The sequence below is a fragment of the Daktulosphaira vitifoliae genome, unplaced genomic scaffold, assembly GCF_025091365.1.
Source record: "Daktulosphaira vitifoliae isolate Bord-2020 unplaced genomic scaffold, ASM2509136v1 Scaffold_1, whole genome shotgun sequence".
NCBI lineage: Eukaryota > Metazoa > Arthropoda > Insecta > Hemiptera > Phylloxeridae > Daktulosphaira > Daktulosphaira vitifoliae.
This window is the reverse complement of record NW_026099572.1, coordinates 48,516,968-48,537,978: the sequence shown is the minus strand read 5'-3', so window position 1 is coordinate 48,537,978 and position 21,011 is coordinate 48,516,968. Positions and strand designations below refer to the sequence as shown.

The 21,011-nt window shown below is 26.8% G+C and overlaps 1 protein-coding gene across 4 annotated transcripts in view; it reads left to right on the top strand.

Annotated features, from left to right (window-relative positions):
• LOC126900045 (tyrosine-protein phosphatase Lar) overlaps positions 1-21,011 on the top strand; it is a 104,441-nt gene that overhangs the window by 2,828 nt on the left and 80,602 nt on the right. The gene's annotated exons all lie outside the window — the stretch shown is intronic.

Sequence of the window (21,011 nt, the reverse complement as noted above, 5' to 3'; positions counted from 1 at the left end):
TGCATCAAACGGTGGTAATAACAAATAATAAAATTAAAAATAATTTAAATAATTTAATTTTCAGTAAAATATATTACTTAACATATTATTATTAATTAATATATTATTTTGAGTAAAATAATTTTTTGAATTTTCTTACCAAGCTGATGATATTTTATTTAATTATATAAATTTAAACGGTATATATGATATTGTTACTATAAATATCACATTAAAATACATGATATTAACTTTAGTTGCCTTATATCAATAATTTTAAAGTATTTAAGGTTTTTGTTTATAAAATATATGTGCTTGAATTCTAAAAACAAAAATAAAATGTTGTTTCTTATATTTTTGAATTACAAAAATAATAATGGATAGATCAATCTTGGCACAACTGGCTGAATGCTGTGTATACTGCAGCACCCGCCTCTAAATCAGCACCCACAGTCTTAATTTACTTAAATTATGCGAAAATAACTTTTTCTTGTTCAATGGATTTTTTTATCAGCAGTATTAAAAAACAATTTTCTTTTTATACAATTTGAAATTTCTATATAGTTGTATTGATAATCAAAAATATAATAATATAGTGAACAAAAAACTGATGTATAATAACATCAGTAGTTTTTTAATTAAAAAAATTGTTTTTATATTTTTTTAATGGTCTTAGTCATTAATTATTTAATGATATTTAGTGGCATGAGTGTGGAGCCCCCACAGATTTGTGAGCATAACATAATTTTAGCACCTTTAGCATTGCTATAGTTGTGTCCATGTTATAGTTNTTTTAGCACCTTTAGCATTGCTTTAGTTGTGTCCATGTTATAGTTACAACATAAGTAAATGTATGTTTTATGACCTATAATCATTCTAAAATAACACTTTTTGTAGTTCAATTATGTAAAAAAAAATAAATAATTTTCGATTTTCGATTTTAAAAATCAGGTACAATAAATATTTATTAACAACTTTCAATACAAAAATGTTGTTGATATAAGATAATTGTTTAACAAAATTAATCGTTCAATGGAATATTTTATTTTTACAAAAAAATTTTCATATTTAAAGTTATTTTGTCGTAATAAGTAATACATGTTATGCGTTAAGTTTGAATTGATTAGTTATAAGGTGTTAAATAACTTATTTCCATTTGACAAAATCTCCAAAATTAATTACAAGTTCAAATATTGCGGTTTTCTTAGGACGTTATAGAATATTATCAATATTATTATCTATAAAATTAATAATGTATCATTTTAATTAATTTAATAATAAATAAATATTCGTGTAAATTTCTGATGTTTCATTTAAAATTTTATTTATGTTAATGTGTAAAATTATTTATCTGAAGGTAAATGATATAATAATATAATAAGTAACATAAAGTATGTTGTATGTTCTATCTAGCTCAGGAGTATCATTAGGGGAAGGGGGGCATTTGGGCATTTGCCCCAGTCTAAAATTTTAGTACAAATCAAAGCTGGTCGAGCTATACTCATACACTACATGTACTAGGCGAAACCATATCGGGTCATCTATATGTAATCTATGAAACATAGTAAAAATTCAAATTTTAGTAGTGAAAATAAAATATTATTTAGTAAGAATATATTCCGTTAAAATTGTAAAAAGCCATTCATCGAAAATAAATTTTTTTATATAAAATTAGTTTATTTGTTTAATTATGGGAGAAAAATCATGAGTGAACAAGCGGCTTTGTGAAATGAGGGACCGGTAAAATGTTTGCCCTAGTCTAGTATAATCTGAAATAATGCCTCTGATATAGTCTGTTGTTATCAAAAGATAAACGTTCATTAAATTATTAAAATATTGATTATAATAGTTTTCAAGTTGAATCTTACTTAGTTACAATTAGTTATGTAGAATTAGACAGTAAAAGTCCTGTGGCAAAATCTAATTACACATAAGTAATGATCAAAGTTGGTAAGCGTTAAGGTGAACCCAAAGATTGCAAAATTCATAACGCTGATCACGTGGCTGAACTAATGGCCACAGTCCGGTTAAAAGTCACCGTGTAGGCTCGTGTTTATTAGTCGCAAGGAAAACAGAATATTGATGTGGCGAGTTTACATCCAGAATGAATTTTCCAATGGTTTAACTTTGGGATAAGTCGAACAATTTAACTATCTTTAATAAGATAGTTGCTTCTATAATTTCGGTTGGAATTACTTTGAAAAAACCAATAACCAATGTTAGTAACTAACATTGTTTGTTATAAATGATAACTGTTGTCTATCTGAATTTTTGATTAATATATTATTTTAAAATTAATTAAAAAAATGTATAGTAATAATAACGTGGATGTACAATTTAATATTAGAACAACACTTAGGCACCATTATGTAACTCAGAATTCATATATAGGGCATTGAAAAAGTGAAATAAATAATTTCCTTATCTTTTACAAAAATTATCAAATAATATAATAATCAAATATTTGCATCTTATTTTATAAATTCATCATATTAATCTTGATGTAAAAAATTAGTAGTCGTTTCCTTCACAAAAAAGTTTTGTAAAAAAACAGTTTCTGTTCAATGCTCAATTTTAACAAAAAGTACAAAAATTCTAACTTAGTAATGAGTTTTTTTTACTCATTATGTAAACTTTTTGAACAAAATATAAAATAAAAATACTCTTTGAAAATATTGAACATAGAAAATCTAGTTAAGCTGGGTTTACTAGATCTGAACAAACGGCGATCTTTAGTTTATTATTTATTGAATTTTACCTGTTTAGAATTGGTAAAATAGACCGCGCAAAGCCTTTAAATCCCTTTCTAAGTCTTTCGAAAGAGTGAAGAAGTCATCCTCTTGTCTTTACTTTATAGAGAAATATAATTTAGCAAGATATTCTAGAAGATAGCATTAAATTGGCTTGATTACATACAAAAATATCCCAATAAAAAAACTATATTACGAGGGCATGAAATTCATATTCTTTTGTTATGAAGTTAATATTCACTCGCAGTCTAGATGGTACTATTAAATTTTTTATATAAATGAACAAATTGACAGCCTGACATGGGTTTAATTGTCTGACGGTTAATACTGCAGTTGATTTAAATCACCCATAGTCTCTAGAGTTTTCACTCGGTAATGTAATTGATCGAGTGTGTTTATTTTTATTAAGTTCATGTCTGTATTTGGTATATTTGACATAAATTTTACACAATCATGTATCTGGTATACATTAATATTTTATGGGCATATATTTAGGAATTACTGTTTTTATTCTTTCCGACCTGATCTTGTCAAATGTTGAATATTTTTTGCTTATGTTATATGATTGGCGTGTTTTTAAATTGTTATTTAACATTCTGCGTACCGTTAATTACGATTTTAAATACTAATGAAATTCGTTATTGCATAGCAGTAGGTTAACTGTTAAAAATATTGGATATTTCAAAAATGTAAAATGAAAAATTGTGTGCACATTTAAACAAATCTTTTTGACGTGTTTTACAAATATGTTAAAGTTTTTTAAATAAGTTTTTTAAATTTATATTTTATTACTAAGATTTAATAAATATACAGGGTGATCGATTGGTGATAAGACTTTCATTTTATTGGAAACTATGAAAAATTTAATATTTTTGTAAAGGAAAGAATTACTTTATTAAAAAACAGTAATATGTATTAAAACATATAATCAAATTACTTATGATTTTCTATTTAAACAAATTTTATATAATTTTAAAACGTAAACGATTAATGGGATTAAAAAAAATTAGCGTCATTAATTTTACCTAATTTAATTTTTTTTTTTTAAGTTTGTCGTAATTATTAAGGTAATTATAAAAAAATAAGAAAAGTATTTACAGTTTACTACACAAGATTAGTGATAACTAGTTACTAATACAATACTTTGGATTATAAACGTTAAATAAAAGTAAATTGTACTATTAAAATAAAATTATGAGAATTGAAAAAATAGGAAGTATTCTAATTAAAAATAAGATAATTTATATAAACGCAAGGGGTATTTAATGGTGCTATTTTCTTGTTATTTATTTATTTTATGATAGTGCATTTTTCATTTGAGTTTTGCTTCGGGTGAAAATCATTTTTCATATAAATCCACAGTTGTTTTATACGTGTACGTTCAAGGGGATCAAAATGTAATATACTTCTGGCTTATCTCTGTCAAGTTGACTCCAACAATTAAATAAATCGTATATTTAATTTGACGTATACTAAGTTTGTTGAAAATAGCTTCATAAGTGATATAGTTTTATTAAGTCTTAATAATGGTTATTGAACAATTATTATATTTAATATGTTTATGTAAACTCATGTTTTAGGCGTATAATTATTATGATTCTTTGTACAAATATTTGTACACTTNGAACAATTATTATATTTAATATGTTTATGTAAACTCATGTTTTAGGCGTATAATTATTATGATTCTTTGTACAAATATTTGTAAGTGTACAANATGTTTTAGGCGTATAATTATTATGATTCTTTGTACAAATATTTGTACACTTATATTATGCAATTTCTTTGCAAATAAATTGTCAGGCTATACCTATTTTTAGGTTATCGTTTTATACAAAACATGCATTGGTTAAATAATGATTGTATTATTTATAATAATGTATTTTGGTTTTAATCATTTTTCGGGACTATACTCGCCATTCTCACGATAAAGACCGTTATTGAGGGGAAAACGTAGGCATGTGCTTTCATAAGGGTGCATTACTATGCCTCTACAAAAGTTTCTCTCCAGTGTTAGGTATAGGCTCAATGTGAATAAGCATTTGTAAAACCCTAAATTCACATGCATCCCACATATATTAGTATTATTATACGAATCTTAATTATTATCGTGTACCATCATAGTAGTTTTACGTATGCAGACCATGTCCTGTAATTGTAGAGGCGTGTAGTTTGAAAACGTGCTAACTTTTAATTTAAATGGAAGTAAAAATATTATATTACTATTATTCGACGAAAAGGGTTTTATTGTTATCTTATTTGGACGCCTTTTACCCTTATTTTAAATTTGCGGATGGCATAGAGAAACGTACTAAATGCCGTTCTATTTTCTATGGCTGTTGGCTTCGTGGAATTTCTAATTGCTTTGTAAAATTGAAAAATATTTTTGTGTTGAGAGGATTTTCGACAGCATTTGTTATCAATACTGAGGACTTAAACGTCAACAGGAGAAAATGGGATGAAGTTGTATGATACATGGAATGTTTACATTTTGCCCACTTCTCTATATTTGTTTTTTATAATAATTATAAATTTTGGGAATTATAGTTGTGTGTATGAATTCATTAATGTATTTTTAAGTAAACAATTGTGGATAAACATTCCTAAAGAGTATTATGATGTTTGGTTAATGAAAAAAACAAACATTGAAAAAATTATATGCAGTGTAATGTTTTTTTCATTAAATAATGCAGTATAAAAATGTATATATGTATAATATACATTGTATATCATATAAATATACTTGTACATGTACATGGTTAACTATTCAATTTTTGCTGTGTTGATTTGAAAACATTGTCTAATAACTTTTACAGAATGTTTAGAATAATAGATGCGTAACACTTTTTTATTTGTCTGTAATAAATTTTATATTCTAAATTACTTCAGTCAAACCTATATAACTTCTTCATATGAAAAACTAATTTTTAATACTTATTTTATTGAAATTTTATTAAAAATAATTATTGCTTTTATTAGACTACGTTTAAAGCATATTTTTTATTATTTACACTAATTATAATAATAATAATAATTAATAATTTTTTTTTTGACATAAACAATCTTTACAGTTTTTTGTACAATAAGCATATATCTAAATATATCTATAAGGTTAAATATATGACAAGTAAAATTGATAAGAAGTTACTCATTAGCAATACTTGAAATTTAAGTATTAGTTATTTATTTCTTATATATGTTTTTAATAAGATAAAATAATAAAAAATTTTTTTTTCAAAATATTAAAATAGCCATTTTTTTTTACAGAAACCTTAAAGGTCGGTAACAATTTTAGGATAAAAACATTCATTGAATTACAAGCATTTTAATATTTCGAATGGGTATGGAACACGGGTGTAGTATTCGTAATGTATACGAGCTGTTTCTATACCCATTCTATGTATCAAAATGCTTGTAACTTAATGAGTACTTGTCCTAAAATTGTTATTGACCAATCAATATTTTTTGTAAAATATGGCCATTTTGAAATAAAAAGAAAAAATAAAACTTGTATTATTATATTTTCTTCATAGTGTACTAATTAAAAAAAAATACTTTAATCGTATTCTAAGAAGGCAAAAATTTTTTAAAAATGTATAATAAACTGTATATTTTTAATATTTTTGTGCACACATTATTTTATTATCAATATTTTTTTTTAGAATAACTGTTATATATTGAGTAGTACCGTTATTTTTCCTTAGAATTTGTTTATTCTCCAAATTGTTAAGTCAATAGTTGATTGAAACCAAAATACGTAGTCATTAATCAACGGGAACACTTCCTGATCCGCTAAAGGTCATTAAAAATGCTTTTCATTTTTGATGACCGTTCTCTCGAGATGTCTCTCCGAAGTTCGTTGAGTCTTGGCGCTTCCTTCTATCGTATAATTTATCAGTACTACTAATTCCACTGGGCTAGGATTATAAATCCTAAGCTTGCCACCACCGATGCCGGATATTACCTCTTTACTTTACGGCGTAATATCCGCCGTTCCCTAAGAAGAAATCCCGGCGACTGATCTTTTTGTCGATTTTGAAATTTAAACGCCAGCAATTCTTGTTTTCTTTCATATATACCCCAACATCTTATTCTTTCATCAAATTCGTTGTTTATTTACTTAATATAATTTTTCCTCGTTGTTGATATTTCTATTATTCCCTTTTAATTGCGACTTCCATTTATTTGAAGTATAGTGTTCGTTAAATTTTTGGAAATTCGAAAAAGCTTTACGATTAACTCGTTTGATTTTTAAATGATAATGATATATTTTTTTGTTAGAGTTATTTAAAATTAGTTTGTACTAATTGATTTGTATTTTAATCCAAAATTAATAAAATTATTATAAATAACTACGATTATTTTTGATGGATGTGAAATCAATTAGTTCACTAAAATCTTTACTGATCGATTTTCTGAACTGTGATGTCTACGGATTCTGACCTTCAATGGTGTCAAAATGTCTAACTCTTTCGCCCATTACTTCTATTCGTCGATAGTGCGCTCATTGACAAGTTAATCCGCACGCAAGACATGCCAAATACGATTGACATACGAAGTGTTTGAAGTTGCTATCTTCTCTTTTATTTCAGCTTTTGCCCTTAATTTCGTTTATGTCTATTGAATGGAAGTAATGAAACTCCTTTGGGAATATTTTCACCAATAACGCGTTCCCATGTGGAAATATCTCCAAATTCGGTTAACATAATATGTTAATCGAAAAATAATATATATGTATTTACCGTATCATTAATTTATCGTTGGCCACTAAATTTCCTTTAAAATAATAATTTAAAAAAATACATTTTTTTCATTTTGGTTTAATTATTTCTCAATTTATAAGTAGTTAAATATTTTTTAAGTCTATCCCTTATTACTTGTTCTTAACCTATTATTTTGAAATTGTATTATAAATATGTCGGTAGATAAAATGTTAAAAATGATCTAACTTAAAAAAAATGACTGACTGATTACAACTTTTGAACCGATGTTTTGGAGTAGTTAATATTTATAATTGTACACTGGATGCGAGGTCCGGGTTATGTTGTTTTTATCATAACGCATTAGTCTACTGCATTTCTCCTTCCACTAAGATATAAAAATGTTCTCAACTGGTATAATACTTATTTAATAGTTGTTATCGACCAGTCATTTTTTTAATTAGATTATATTCTAACATTTAAGCTAATAAAATAAACATTTTGTCATTTAATAATATAATAAAAATAAATAATATCATAAAAAAATTAAGTTGTTACTATTATGAGATATAAGGAATAAAAACCTAAAAAATATTTAACCTTTTAAAAATCTAGAAATAAATTTTACTTAAATAAGAAAAAAAAAAAATTCGAAAATTATTTTTATTGAAAATGCAGGATAATTTCACAAGTTTAAAAATTTTTGATCTACTGAATATTTTGTGTTACTTTTATTGCATTTATCATTATATTTTAGGACTATGGAAATATTATAAAAAATAATTTTTTATTTAATATTTTGAAAAAAGTTTTTTATATGCCTTATGTATTAAACCGAGTACATTAGGACATTTTCTTAAATTGACTTCAAAATCATGTAAAACTCAAAAACAATTGAGAACTTTAAATTTATGGCGACCATGTTGTTTGAAACTATTAAGAAGTTATTTCTGACATATTGTTTATTGTTAAATTTTTATACGCAAAGTGAAAATTATTATTTAATGATTTCAAAACAATAAATGTTCTAATTCCTGGTTGGTTGAATATTTAAACTGGATTTTACTCGCGATTCTGATATAATTAAAAAAATTAGCAGGTTTTTATTTTTTTATTATAATTTTTAAAGGAAACACTTAGGGTATTATGGAGCTCGTTATTCTCTATAAAACTCCATCGTATATATTGTCGCATTAATATGTTTTATTTACGGTATGTACCACGCGCAGCAGGTGTGTGCTTTTCTACTCCCTCTCGACCAGTTCCCCTTCATATCCTCCATTTAAAGGGAACCCCTGGCTTTTTTCTCGATGAGTTATTATCGACACGTTTCATGCAAGAGCTTTCCCTAAAGGGTAAAATAACATTCACCGTAATCCAAGTATTGCAAAATACTATTCATAATGGTTCGTATCATCGTGATATACGACATAATAACTTAGTTTAGTGTCAAGCGGCGAACGTTGGTTTTTCAATAGATTTTCAAAAGTCGTAAAATTTTCATTTTAATATTAGTATTAAGTACGGAAAGAAAAAACTTCTAGCAAGCGGTAATATTTTGAAAAGTAAACTGTCATAATTCACGAAATGACTTGATGTTTAAGTTTGATTACTTTAAAATACTGTAGTTTAAGATAAAATCATTTGAAGGGCATTTCCTTTCTTTATTTACGCAGAAGTCAGTTTCATTTGACGGATGAAGTCATTCATTAGTCGCGAGAAACGTCTAACCTGTAAATGAATTAATAATGACCATTTATTCTTTTATTATTTTTGGATGTATAGTGATTTAAGCGCGATGGAAATTATAGGTACAGAATTATGGTAGAATAACTTTAAAACGTAGCCATTGGATGTGAAATATTAATTGAGTTAAATGTATTTTAGTGATCAACTTTCTATCATACTCAAAATGTTATATACGATTTAACGTGGATATCAAGTTTTTTATATAAAAACTTTTCAAAAGTACTTCTGAGTAAAAAGAAAAGCACTTCTATGTCATTGATATTTATTTCCCTCTTACCGTATGTTAGTGTAAAGCATTCATTTGGTTTGAAAGGAAGAAGTAAGCTTTGTGTAAAAGTTATAGAGCATCGCGATTAGTCGATAGCGGATAAGTAATAATTTATTAATTTCCTAGCATTCTGAAAATTTTTATCGTTAAGTGCCCACCTTCATCGTAGTTGTCGAATGAAAGAGAGTGTTATTATCCTATAAAATTTTATGTTTTCGATTCAATATTAAATTTCGTGTTTATGGGCCTTTTGGTAGAGTGACGGAAATGGGGACTATGAAAATTTATGACTGATACATTTTTAGCCGGTGACGGTCTAATCAAATTTACACCAAGAATGCTGGATTGAAAACATTTTTTCTTATTATTAAAAACTTATAAACCGCTTCATACTCTTACTGAAAATATAAAAATAAAAATAACCTGTTTTGTAGTTTTCATCTCGTATTTCGGTTTATTATATTTTTGATATATTCCAATTGTCTTTTCAGATTTAGCGAAAACTTACATCCAGTCATAAACAATCGAGATTTTATCATTAATACTAAGACATACTTGTGCTATTATGGGGATATCATTGTAGTTCATGTGATCTCTTATATTTTTTAAGGACGTGTAAAATATGCTAAGCGAAATATTTTGAGTTGAATAAACATTCAATGTACTATTGTGTTTATTGAAAACTTTTTGTGTACCCGAGGAGAGATATAAGGAAGAATCTATGTGAAGGTCTTATAGAACTCGATGCTGACATATATGGTCGTCTATGAAATATGTTATACTACTGTGTTCTCAACTAGATTTCTTTTATTTGTGCGTGAACTGTATTTCGCTGGTTATAAGTAAATATACATGTATCGAACTGTGTTTTATTAAATATATTAAAGAAAAAAGTTATACCAAAAAGAGCACGTACTTATGCTCAAAAGCAATACCTAAAACTATTGTTTAATATCGCTCAAGAAAGCTTGTTTATTCGTTTTCGATTGGCGGTTAAAGTTATATATTTTATGAAACGTCATTTTGAAAAAAAAAATGTATATATATATTATTGAACAATGGGGTCAAAGATACACACCAGATGTTGGCTTTGAATAGTACATTTGTTTAATAAATAACATGAAATATAAATATTGAATTAAATTCATTCTTTTTGTACGTTTTCTTCGTCAGCTTTGATCATACGTTAATGTGGTTAATCAAAGATCTTGCATTTCTCAAATTTAATTAGTTTGATTTAATACCCTTTATTTATTTTCAGCTTTTACTGTTTAATCCCAATTTATTCCAGTTTATAACACAAACTTTTGTAACCCCACGATTAATTTATTTTAACATTATCGTTGAATTTCATTCTCTTTTTGTTTTACAAACTTTTGATTTAAAATATATTTTTGCTTTAGAGTATTTTAATATTAATTGTAATATATATTTATATCTTCTATTTTTAATTCAGTTACCTAATTTAACTTTTAATTTAGACAGTTAAAATCAAGTATCAAAGTATAAGAAGTATTACTATATAATTTATATTTAAGTTTATCCAATGTTTCAAAAAAAGTAATTAAAAAATAATTGCTTAATTGAGAAAAACTTAAGTGTAATATAATTAATCTGTCATTTTACAATAGATAATGTCTTGAAATAAATAAAAATAAAGATAACAATAAAATTATTTCATTAAAAGATTGAAATTTCCTATATTAGTTTACCTTTTGCCAAATCTTCAAGTTTTATTTTTAATTAACTTGTATATTTAAGAGAAATGCTAATAAAACAATGCCAATAGTTTCATATAAAAACATGTTGTCACAAATAATTAAAATAATTTTTTCATTTGTAAATTACAAAATAAAAAGTTTTTCTTTTACTATTAGTCGATTATTGTGTAAACATCAATTAATTTTTAACTATTAAATATAAAAGTTCCATTTCTTATATAGTAATGATGTTTTTTGATTGTCCTGAAAAATTTAATTTTCGTGCTGTACGGTTTTTATATAAAAATAATGTCGATTTTTTGAGTATATTATAATATTTGTAACGCATAAATAACGTATTTTTTTTAAATATGCCAATAACATTTTAAATAAAATTATAGTGGATAAATTGTAAACAAACTGAATGACAATAATATCATAATTTTTAAATTGTAATTTTTTCATATGTGTTGATGATTGGGGTTTGATAGTATTAATCATACGCCGGTAATGTATCTGTGAAATTTGTAAAGATAAAAAACGAGTGAGCTACATAATAATAAAATAAATTAAAGTCTGCAAGTTTCATTCCGTACCACTACTACTCATTATCGTGGTTATAAGGGTTACTTAAATTATAGACAGTAATGTGAAAGGCTCATAACAAAATACATTAAAGTAGGATCAGTATCGATTTTATTATTATTAAACGATGTCATTGATTGATTTTGATATTAAAAGTTTTTGAATTTTTTTTTTATTTCTAATTACGTATCATCTATATTTTATGGCTTGAAAGTTCGCATTTTTAGTAATTAAAATAAATACGAAGAAAGACAGTTATTAAGTTAAACAAAATTTAAGTGACGTTTGATCTATAACTTTGCAATATCTTGTCCAAGATTATTTTGTACATTGAAGTTTGACGGTAGCAATAAAATTATGTTATTCGCAGAAAGGAATTGGTTCTAAACATATAGAGACTGTAACCGCTAAAGGCAATAATGCGTGTACATATCTCTTTATACCGTTACTACAAAGACCTTTTGATTTTCTAAAGACCGGAAAACTCAAGTGAAAAATTCTGTAATCATGATGATACTTTGACGGTGACGTTTCCCTTTTTTCAGTTCTTTATATACTCTTGATCAATCTCTTGTGTAGGTGCACTCTCTTATAAGGCTTTCATCGGTCATAAACGAATTTTAGACCAAACTTTTAGCTGCTACTGATTTAATTGAGTTTACTGTTTGACCGTCTGTCCGTGAAAGCTTTTTTCTAGCTGTTTTACGAAGTTAGTGCTTGTCAAGATAAAAGATCAATAAAAAGACAACGTACATTTTATAACTCTTGATTGAGCTTTAAATCTTTTGACAATGTTAGTGCCATGATTCTTCTTTGCCACATATTCATTAAATATTCCATTAAGTCTTTTTCAAACATAAATCAATAAAACTATTTAATAAAAAGAACCCTATGACAAGTGTAAGAATATATACAAATACGACGTTCGAAATATTAGTTGAAGTTCAACAGAACGAATAATGTCTTTTTTTGGTGAATGCAATTCTTTTCACTCTGTGTGTGTACTACTATGGCAAGTTTTGTAATTGAATTAAAATTTAGACTGTTGGGTATAGTTTTTCGGCTACTTCAATTTAATTTTATTTGTTGATGGTGTTTGTAATGGAAGGTAAAAGTCGGTAAATTGGACTTAAGCACTAATGCTAACGAGCGATCTTTATGGAGTTTATTTGAAAATAGTTTCTAATACGAAAACTTGTGTACCATGATTATTATTTATAATTAGTTATACAATTAGAGGTTTACCTAATATTTTGAAATCTATAGAATAAGGTAATAATCGAATTTTGGTTCATTGAATACATTCGTGTTTTATTAAATCTGCTAAATTTCTATCATAACATTTTTATTTTAATGAAATACTAGAATTAATTTTATATTACAATATTGTTCGCCAAACAAGAAAATTAAATAATTACTACAATAGTTTTCAAGCATATATCACTGGCGTGTGCCGTTATTATTATTATTATTATTATTACGGTTTTCGAAATACATTTGTCATATTGGTCTTTCGAAACATTAGGGTATTTTTGAGTCTGTATATCGTTCATCGGCCATTTCATTATTACAGTAAACAGATTCCATTGTGTAAACGAGAAAGTAGAAAGCTCCAGGAGACCCGTCAGATTTGTCGCGTATTAATCTCTCTCAGCCTCACTGTGAATCGGCAAGATGTAAAACGCAATTACACGGGCTAGCAGATTTATTGTGGTCAAACTCTGACGGTTTCGAATTTAACTGGGACCCTAAAGGGTGCGAAGGAGACCTGTTGGCGGGAGTGTCATACGTGCTTGTGTGTGTTCTCTTGTTCACCCGGTTTAAATAACGGTCAGAGAGCTTAATGAAATGCGAAATTAAACTCGTCCTCTTCCCTCATGTCAGGTTTTAAACTAATAATATTATAAACGCCGTTTGAGGTTTCTTTGTTGTTACTTACTGTACCTTAACTATCTCTTTACTATAATCTGCTATTTACTATTCTCTTTACACTTTGATACACAGTTTAACTTGTTCGAGGACCGTGTTAAAATAGAGTGTTTAAACTGTAGTGACATACGAGTACGACTTTTAAAATATAAAAGTGCTATTTGAACAACTCGAACCTCATTTGAATTCTATTATAATAAATATATTTTCGATTTTTAATTTTATGTGTATTGATTTCTCGATAACAGCTTTAACTAATTAATAATAATAATAATTTACAGACATCAAAAGTTTTTTAATAATTCGGTTGAGTAATCGTTACTAACTTCGCGTTAATGCAAAATATGAAAATTAGATTTGGCGCGTTTGTTTGAAATATACAAAGAATGCATTGAATTTATGATAAAACATCATCGATTAGTTCGGCCATGTGAATCACGATCACTATTTATTATTATTATTATTTAAATGGCACAAGCAGAGACATTTTAATTAAGTTCCTATCGCGTTCGATAAATAATTATCAACGGAACTAGATAGATTTAGAACAACAGTCCGTCGCCAACTATAGTCGACTCGGGTAAACATTCCTTTAGGTTAATTAGTAAACAAAACGGAGTGTGCCATTCGAATATTCACCGAATATTAAGTGTTCGATGCTGTTAGGGATCACCGTCACTAGGCTTCAGACGTGTTCGTGAATAATTTCAATCCTCTCCGGGCTCCGTTCGAATTATGAGATTAAATAATGTTTTCTTAAAATTAACATTTTATGCGCTTTATGTTTAATTATACTTAAAATTAATCAAAAGTTCGATGAGCTTCCACTCGTGAGTTAATATTTGATCATGAAACATTTTTCAACCACTCAAAAATACTTCACATTTTTTAAATTATTTTCTTGTAGAAAATGAAAAACCGTTCATGTGTTTTCTGTCAAAGTTATGTGTTTATATTCGCATAAAATATAAAAATACACATTCTACTCGAAGTCGGATCGTATTACCAGTTTTTGAGGCGTTAGACAGTTCACGTACTTATTGGTCGTAATGTTCATGTGGATATTGTTTTTATACTTTTCAAGAGAGAGTGTAGGATAGCAGTATTAGCATCATTGTTTTTTGATGTGTATGAACTATGGATCACAGTAATGGATACGACAAGTAGTAATGGAAGGTGTGTCTATTCGTATCGTGTCAGTCAAACTTTGTTATATCAATGAGCATTTTTACATTACTTTCAATGCCTAATTTAATAAAAATAAATGATACTAAAACTGTATTAATCACGATGCTTACGTGTTTTCTAATAAAATATTAGGGGATTTTAACTTTTAGAAAATGTATCGTGTTAAAAAAAAATTTTTTTCTGAAAAATTACATTTTTAAGTATTTTAATATATTTACGCGTAAATTAAGAATATTTTATCGATTACTTCTATTGAATGGTAATTAAATTGCGCATTATTCAAACAAGGTTTCTAAATTAATAATGCATTGCTGTCATTTGTAATTTGTAATTTACTTAGTATAGTAAATTAATAAAGCCGATTACTGATACATCTAATTAGTTCCATTAAATTTTATAAGAATTATTTTCGTATGATAATTACGATAAACTCCAGTAAAAATGTACGTGTTAAAATAGTATATTTAACTATATTTTCTTGTGAAGTTATTATTAAACACACGCGCAGCAGTCATTGTATGAGAAAATCATTTAATGGAGTATTAAAATGTTTTCTTTGTTTTTTTAAAAATTAAGTTGATTTTATTTTTAAACCAGATTGCGTTTTTTTTAACTACCACAAAATAGTAAAAAACTTATCTAAAGAAATAATCCATCATTCAAGATGGCTTGTTATGGATGTATATTATAATATCAGACATGTGACGCGAGATTATTTTATAAAAACGATATTTTATATTTTAATTAATGAGTGTTATAAAATACTAACTAAACATTTTTGCCCGTCAAGTTAATCACTTTTTAAGTACATTGTTTATAAAAAAAAATCAATCTTTTGTTTTTGTGTTGTATTTTTCTTTTAAATTGAATCAAATTATTTTCATTTATGCATTGAATAATTTCCACAACTGAGATTTTGATAATGTTTTTTGTTTACCAACTATCCAAGAATAAGCGTTGATTTATCATAATGTTCATTTCTAAAAAATTATACTATTATGTTCATTCATTAGTTTTTTTTTTAAACTTATAATTAAAAACAAAAAATAAGTTACAAGTTTTCCCAAGTGGTTTTTATCTGCGTGCACATAATAAATGCGTCGGTAATATTGAATTTCAAAGCACGTTTATGGTTATCTATGATGTATTTCTTTCGAAAATATTGTTCATAGCAACAGTTATCCAACGGCTAACTACCTTACAGAATATTTCCCCTGACTATGACCCGTAGCTGGTCGTCTCAAATTGCATATGCTCTCTCATAAATTTGACACGTGTTATTGAACAACCATCGAATTGTTATACAATATTGTTACTTAACCAGCCATTTCCTAGGGTTCATTAAATTAATTAAATTAATTATACGAGAGGAACGTTGTAGGTCACAAGTTGGTGTTTAACATTAATTGCTTTAACATATTAATGATACTATGTTATGTATTAAACTATTATAAAATATTCCACGTTCTGAATGACAGATCAAACAAACAAACTTTTGGGCAAACTTTCATTGCCAAACAACAATTTTTTAACAACCCGCATTTCAAACTCGATAACCTAGTCTGAGTCATGTGATGTATATAAGGACCAGTATAAGTGAACTACTACATAATATGGAGTAGTTGTTCTAAATGATATATCATTAAATTGAAAATGTTATAATAATATAAAAATAAATGTTGACTTAATTATTTAACTATTTTTATTAGCGTTATCTATTTAAGACGTGTTTTCTGATACAGGAAATATGAAAAAATAGATCCCTTTTAGAAATTAAAAAATAACATCTTACTTGGTAGCAATATAAATATTTTCTTATAATTTTTCATTCAAACTTGTGGATTTGATTTGTTTAGATAAAAATTTTTATTGAAAAAGAAAAAATTCTACTTCCTTATATAACAACAAAATATAAAATCGTATAAAAATGATTTTAAAGATATTCTTTAAAAAACATTAAGTGATTTATGGATTGCCCTGCTTTTTTAATCTACACATAGTATGAATTTAATTTTAGTTTTTTGCATTAAAAATATCATTAATCTACGAAGAATGAATACGTTATAAATAATATGATAAAAGTAAACTATCCACAAAGAAAAAACTTCAAAGTTCTAATCAAAAACGAAATTGATTCTATAGTTGTTTAAACTAAAAAAAAAATAAATTTTTAAATGTGTACACGAATAGTTGAAAATCATATTATTTAAAATGTTAATTCAGCGGAAAAATCTGTGTTGTTGTGTCTTTATTCAGATTACATTTTGTTAACGATAAAAAATAATAATTTTGAACTAATATAATTTAGTTAAATGTAAATTGTTCAAATTGTTATAGTCAAATAAATGTAAAAAGTTCAAGAATAAAATTATACGAGGTTATGGTTCTTTAGAAACTAAGTTAGTTAGAGAATCTATCAATGTATGTAATAAAGCACTGATCGAAATTGTGTACTTTTGATCAAACATTCAATTGGTATTATTATTTCACTCTCGGTAATATCTCGTGTGGAACTTTAAAGATAAACAACGTGACGTTTTTTTCTTACTATTTATTGTTTGCCGTGAAAATACAAGAAGTTATGTCGTCCTTTGCCGTTTCATCTCTCACGAGTCCCAACGGGTGTGTTCTCTTAGTTTTCTTTTAGCGCTCGAAAATCTTTACCGCTATATCTACTTATCACTATTTAAGGCGTTATATACATTTCCCACCGGAAACATGACTTATTGGTATTTACGAGTCGAGATTTACACTGTAATAGCGCTGCTCATAAAAAAACTCATCAGACGGTGCTAATAAGACTAACAGCGTGTGGATATTTTGGACAAGAATAGGGTACGAAGCACATAAGTTCCGCGATATTTGTATGCAGTAGAATTATATCTCTTACTCGGTCTGCTTTTAAAATCCATTCGGTATTATTATTTTCTCGCGGAAAGAAAGTTTATGGACCGCGGTGGTGTTGTAAGACGAATCGACGAAGATGAATATTCATTCCGCGTTTAGGTTTACTCGCCTCCTTTGCACACTCTTCCTACAGGAACATTAATTTAAATAAAACATTCATTAACGGACTTAAGTAACCGTTTTCACGTTGACGATAATTCCGAACAATATTGCAAGGTAACCAATCTCTGCGCAAAACGCACCACCTAATCTGGAACTCATCACAATATAATAATTACAATTCCACAGAAAACGTTTATTTATTTATTTCCCCGGAGGCATTTTTCTCAATCGTGACGCAGATACCCAAACTGTGCGTAGTCTAGTTTTGTATGATGTCATAGTTTTTTCTAAGTTTCAATGCGCTCAACATTCCCACGTGCTCCATTAACACGTTTATTATATATTACTGTATTTTTGGTTAATTAAATTGTTCATTTATCTAATAAACTTCCGTACATATATAATTGTGAAATGTGTATCGCGTATTGATATCAATATTGTAAAAGTCCTGAAAGGTAATAACCAAACGTTATTGTCAATAATGATTTTTATTTGTATGACAGGTTAATTAGTTATTTCAGTATTTGTCTTTACCCTATTGTCGTCTATAGGTTTCAATAAATATTTATATTGTTTGCTGTGGGGTTTTCAATTATCGACGTCTGTACAAATAAATGGCCAAACGCCATTCCGACTAATATTTAGTAGTGTTCCACAGGTGACTTATCGTTTTTGTATACCGAAACAACAACATCCGGTCGTTCATTAATAAATAGTTATGAATAAAGCGTTATTTTCAATTTACGTTCGGAAGAGTTTTTTATTACTGAGGGATTTTTTGTCATTCTTGATGTGTGTTTATCGCTATAGGTATATTCAAAGCGCATACGTCGAGCAAACTTTTTCTACAGCAATGGTAATCGCCGCTTTTCCAACGCAAACTTTTCCTAATAGTGATCCCATTTTCACCAACAACATTTTTTGCATAAAATGAATTTTATATGGGAAAACTTTTTAAGGCCTAGTCTATGATGTAACTTATACAGTACGGTCACCAAATTTATACAAACTAAGTATAAATATATAAATAAAACTTATTCCAGAATTCATATAAATCATGTGAATTTATATCTGCAAACATAATATTTTTTAAATAAATAATAATTTTTTTGTGCTACAGAATGAATAATATGAGTATTTTATTTTGTTGGTTGTATATAGTTTTATTTTTATACACAGTGCTCGAATATTACTCGGTAAAATTCATTGCTATAAAACTTAAATTAACCAAATTTTATTTTAAGGAGTATAGATTTATTTTTTGGAGTATTATAATTCGTTCGTGTAATTTATTTAAAATTTTTATATTTTCATGGAAAATTTATTATAAAAATATAATTGGTTGGATAATTGAGTTAAACGAACCTCTTGTTTGTGTGTCTAACGGTATTTGTTGATTATTACTAGCTGGTGTGCTCAGACCGGTTTAAGGGAAGCAAGTGTTTGTAGTTTATAAATCTTTGGAGCCTTTTCAAATGAAATAAAGACATTTTTCTCATCATTTGAAAATGTGGTTAGTGATAAACGAAAAGTGAATTGTAATGGGACTCCTGAAAATATCCATTTCGGGACCTTAACGTAATGAGACTAAAATGTGTTTATTTTGTTATTTTAGTTCAAATTATTACAATAATTACTAAGTAAACAGAATTTGTTACCGATATACATGTCTGTATAAAAAACATTTGACGGTTTGTTTATTGTAGAATGTAATATTTGGTATTAATATGCAAGACTAATACGATATCGTCAATTAGTATATGTTTAGATTTGGCCAGTTAAATATCTCTAATGTTAGTTTTATATATTTTACAGATTTCATTAATTAATTTTTGAGAAAAAATATTTTGTGTTTCTTAACAATACTTGTGAATATTTTATTAGTGTTGTTGTAGACTGATACGACAAATATGGTATTGGATATTTATCCGCCCCAAGTTTAACAATCCGTCTCAAGTTGTCCCATTTGACAGTTTCTTTGTTTAATTTATAATTTAGCTAAATGTAAACTTTTAACGCAGTCTTTAAAATTGCATAATCGTTTTTGTTATTATTGATTTTTGATCATCTAGTTATATGCACATAATAAATCGCCATTCTTAATTCATCCATTCGCATATTACAAAACTTTCCTATTACGTGCCTGTTTTAATTTAAACTTTCTTTACCGAAATAGAACTAGAATAGAGCAAAATCCATATGGATGAGATATTGTCGAGTAATATATTATATACATTGTGCGATATATGTATACATGAATGTATGGCTTTCAAGTTTATCAAATTTGTTGTTATGTGTGGCTACATATTATTGAGGCCCTGGAGTAGTTGAAATGATAGTTGGCGGTAACGTTAAGTAAAGGTAACTCGTAAAACAAACTTTTAACGCAACGCTGCCGTGTTTAATGGTCTTGTTCAATTTTATCTAGGAATATAATAATAATGATAATATTAAAAGGGTACCGATTACGAAACTTTAAGTACCTAATAAAATTAAAGTAAGAATGATGTGGTTTTTTTGGATTTTAACAATAAATGCTATTATATTCAATTTTAAAGCTGACGAAGTTACAGATATATATTAACCTTAGTTAAAATTAATGTACTCATAGGACTTTTAAAAATTTGTCATATTTTCGCGAGTAATAAGTATTCTCGATCTTTGATCATTTTTTGCATTCAATTATCCAGTGAGGGTTGTGGAATAGGTTATAATTGAATTGATATTTTATTGTATGCATGTTAGAAAGAATCAACTGGTGAATTTGTCGACACAAATTGCATGCCATTCGCATAGATAAGTGAATTAGATAAGACCTTTGACAAGAAAAATCAAGTGGCCAAAATATGAATCTATTTTAGTGACGTAGGTAGAAAATGTTTTCTTGATTAATTCCAAACTATTATATATAAACTCTGTATTTTTATTATTAAAAATACATGTATTATGTTTATCATTTTACAAATGTCTAGTGTCTTATAGAGCGTTACAATCTTGTTTAGTTTTTTTATTTATTTTAGTAGAAATCACATACTCTCTACGTGAATTATAAAAAAACTTTGAAATTATCACTAAAGAATTTCAGTAAAAAAAAAATGTTGGTAGATTGACTGAATTTGTTTGCCGCCATTTATACTCAATACTAAGAATTAAT